The sequence below is a fragment of the Momordica charantia genome (assembly GCF_013281855.1).
Source record: "Momordica charantia cultivar OHB3-1 chromosome 6 unlocalized genomic scaffold, Mcharantia_2.0 BLBB01000006.1, whole genome shotgun sequence".
NCBI lineage: Eukaryota > Viridiplantae > Streptophyta > Magnoliopsida > Cucurbitales > Cucurbitaceae > Momordica > Momordica charantia.
This window is the reverse complement of record NW_028275164.1, coordinates 21,165,253-21,169,224: the sequence shown is the minus strand read 5'-3', so window position 1 is coordinate 21,169,224 and position 3,972 is coordinate 21,165,253. Positions and strand designations below refer to the sequence as shown.

Below are 3,972 nucleotides of genomic sequence, written 5' to 3'. Positions count from 1 at the left end.
AGCACATTTCTCTTCTACTCACTCTTCTTTTTTCTTTCGTTATGAACTAAACCCCACTTTCGGGAAGGATGGGCTTGCTGTAGCCTTATTGCTTGCTGTGTTTTAGTGACCTTCAATATTGTTTTAATAGATGTGTTTTTATTTTTCCATGTCACTGAATTTGTTTGGCCAACTTATTTAGTGTGTTTGCTTGCTTGAGGCTTGGGAGAATCTGTAACGACCCCAAATTTCAAACATTTAAGTTCGAGGTAACGTTATCACACTCCCTGTTCAACCCCTCTAAAAAATAAGACATAAAACAACTATTGTAAAGACAAACGTGTAGGTTCGTACTTCAACCAATTCCTAATGAAAACTCGACTGCCTCAGTGGCTAATAAATCCATAAAGAGAATTGAACATTCAATTTGTCCAACAAATCCAAATTACACAAGAAATTTAAATAAGTAAAACAACGATTCATCTGGAAAATCGTTCAACACATCAAAAACAACAATTGCTAGTTCACCGCCAACAACGAGTCCCTAATGCTCCCAACAATCAAATTATAATTCAACTATCCTAGACAAAAGTACGCAGCCTAATGGTCCTCCCTCGATCAAGCCTCCTCCACGTCATCACCACGGCTAAGGATTCGGTTTACACCTAAAATAATTAAGGAAGAGGGGGTGAGTATATAAAATACTCCGTAAGTAGCCTTCACTAACTATTCAGAAACAACATGCATCCTAACCACAACAATCATAAAGAGAAAAACGATAACTAGGAATCAAGCATCAATGGTCATAACAGTCAAATCAACACACACGCACAAGCATCCGGAATAACAAGATTCACGCCACTTCAGCCATAAGGTCCACTGAACTCTAACTCCTCCAAGCTACTTCTACCCAGTGCACTAAGTTAGTCCTCCAAGTCTAACTCTTCGAGTAGTATCGACCCTTGACATTTATCCCCAAGACCCCGACACTCCTCTACAAAAGCTTGGCTTTCGACCTTGCCATTTATCCCTAAGGCCTTGAACTGTAACTTCTAACCCAGCATCATGTTAGTCCTCAAAGTCTAACTCTTCGAATCGTATCGGTCCTTGCCATTTATCCCCAAGGCCCCGACACTCCTTTACAGAAGATTCGTGTTCGACCTTGCCATTTATCCTCAATAGCTTGAATTGTGCATCGACCCTTGACATTTATCCCCAAGTCCCCGATGACTACTCAGCGTATTGGTCCTTGACTGCCACCATGCCAAGACCAAATACTTATCATAAAAAGACTCGTCATGTCGACCGTCGACTTTTTGTACCCGGAGCCTCGACACCCAGTAGTGACGTAATACTAACTAAATTCCACATTTCACTCCCTGTCCCAATCAGGACTATAGTACTAACTCCTCAACCCAGAAACCACAACATTTTTCCGCACCAAGCTATCCAGCAAGACATTAATGCATTACAATCTCAATGACACACAACTTGACCTTGTCCAGCATATTCCCACCAGAGTGTACCCCAACATAAAAGTCCAAGCCAAGAGATTACGTGTGTTTCATAGTAACAAGCCTCAACAACCAATACCTAGCATTTTCTACACCATACAAAATACAAAAGTAACAATTCTCGTGATACAAATGCTCATACAAGTAGAACTACAACAAGAATGCCCAACTAATCCATACAAACATTTTCCCACACTTTCTACTATGCACGACCACAACGAGAGTGTACAAACATATCATAAAAAAAATAAGTTTTAGTACTCTATCATGAAGAACCGCATCATGAAAGTGCAACAATATCGCAAGCTAATTTTCAGCATATAATATCATGATAAAAAAAAAACACATCAAGAGTGTCTCAACATTTCATAACAAATTTTCAACAAGAATGCAACCCATCAATAACATCTACAAGTCCTCAAACCATGACCTACAATTTTTTACATACATGAGATGCACAATATAATGAAATTCAACAAGAAACCATTGCAAGAGCACCCATTAACAAACACACCCGTCCCTCGGTGCTACTTACACACTGCTATGCTTCTAAACCTCCCGTCAATTCAACACCTAGGCATCAAGAGACAAAAGACAGCAATTAAAATAAAAATTCCAACCATCGAAATTGGTTCTAAAGTGTTTTGAAAGGTCCATTACCGCCAAAAGCGACTTCATTTAAGTGTGGGTAACTTAGATCTAACACGATGGGGTGTGGGTTGTGTAAATCGAGCATTGAATGGTTACGAGTAGGTGCCAAATGCCATGGAATTTTGCTGTAGCGTTTTTCTTGCAACAGAAAAATACCCCCAACTGATACCACGCTGCTGTGTGCTGTGAGGAACCTGCACTCGAGGTCGCCGACCTTCACGGAATACTGAACCCGAGCTATGGAGGAGTTATGTCGCCAAAACCAAATGCCCCGAATGCCCCAACTGCAATAGAACCATCGTCCGGTACCAAGACAGATGTCGCGCCTGCTGTTGTTCGCAGGAGGTGGCGCGCCACTGCTGGTGGCCTCGGAGTACCTTTGTTTTGTCTAGCCCAAGTTTCTAAGATGATTTACTCTTGGGATGACGGAAAGAGATCAAAGCTTTCTCTTCTGACGATGGTTGGAGTTGACGTCAGTCAAAGAGGTCACCGGTCATCAGAGTCTGCGTCAGGGAGAGGTGGTGCGGCTGGGTATCAACAAGGAAGGAGAACACAGAGAGGGGCTGGTGGCTCACAAAAAGTAGGGAAATAACGGTTTTAGGGCTCCTTTTCTTTTCCTCTATGATTTGAATTAAAAGCCCACCTACCTAATTCTTTTTTTTTAAAAAAAAACAAAGCCCATGAATTAAAAAGATTAGAATTCTAGTTTCAAACATTACTAAACTTAATTATCTCCAATAGCAAAAATGAACAATCAATCCAACGCCAGGACAAATTCTGAAAAGAAAACAAATTCTTTGTTAAAACAATAAATAATTACATAAATAAATAAATTCATAACAAACACCACAGCAGCTCAAAATAAAATGAAATAGAACAATTAAAATAATTTCTAAGTAAAACCCCGAGACTCGAAGTTAATCTAACCTGAGTAATGCGAGGTGTTACATAATCCTTGTTGAGTGTGATTGCTTCTATTAGTTTTAGATTCCTCTCTTTGAAGTAGGATGGTGAGTACTCAGGGATTAGACTCACCTCATTGTGCTTATAAACTGATTTTATTGCTTGCTTTCATTACAACGGGAGTTGGATTTAAACATGTTTGGATATCTCGGGAGAGAAGCATGACGGTTTAGGCATTTAGTATTTTTGGTTTGCTAGAACATAGTTAGCAAAGGGTGAAAGCATCTGAGCAAATCCCCCTCGATTTCGATTTACATCGTTTCTTCATTGTAACTATTTATTCTCTATTTCAGATGCTCCAGCATTGTATCGAAATATTTTTGCAGCTTGTCATTTATTGTTTTACAAATTTATTTGCATTGTTCCCACGATACACCAATCAAGCTACTTTTATTTTTGCTTTTTGGTATCATGATTTGTTAGTTCAAAGTTAAGGTGCAATCCCTTGAAAACGACCTTGTTTATATACTACAATTGATTCTTTACTGTATACCAACACTAATTTTCTCTTGGTTGTGAGGAAGCGAACATTCTCTGCCCCGTCCCGTGAACATCCCAATATGTAGGTGGTGACTCGCTTGCCTGAAATGGTAATAGACTGCACTTTCTGGTCTCGACGGAGTGTAGGAGTTAGGTGGGTATCTTCCCTTGCTCTATCGGAACTATGTTCTTTCTCTTTATTTACTAAACTTGCTTCTTTTATTCAGTTATTTGTCACCCTAATCTTACTTCTGTTGCTTTGGCCTTCTACAATGTCGTTGTCCATTTGTTCGGGGCAGATCGATGGGGTCTGATCCTGATGAAGGAACAAAATCTGGTTGATTTCGACCTTGTGCCTCATCGGCAAGCTTCAGGTGGTTGTTGA

The 3,972-nt window shown here is 39.9% G+C and overlaps 1 long non-coding RNA gene across 2 annotated transcripts; it reads right to left on the bottom strand.

The window, feature by feature from the left end:
• Positions 1 to 369: 369 nt before the first annotated feature.
• LOC111023564 (uncharacterized) lies at positions 370 to 2,754 on the bottom strand. 2 transcript variants are annotated; one of them, XR_002603143.2, is made up of 3 exons: positions 2,154 to 2,750; positions 2,029 to 2,066; positions 370 to 644 (listed from the first exon to the last, which is right to left on the bottom strand). It is a non-coding gene; the product is annotated as an uncharacterized LOC111023564 (long non-coding RNA). The 2 variants fall into 2 exon arrangements; XR_015791278.1 differs by lacking the exon at positions 2,029 to 2,066 and having other exon boundaries at positions 2,154 to 2,754.
• Positions 2,755 to 3,972: the final 1,218 nt, after the last annotated feature.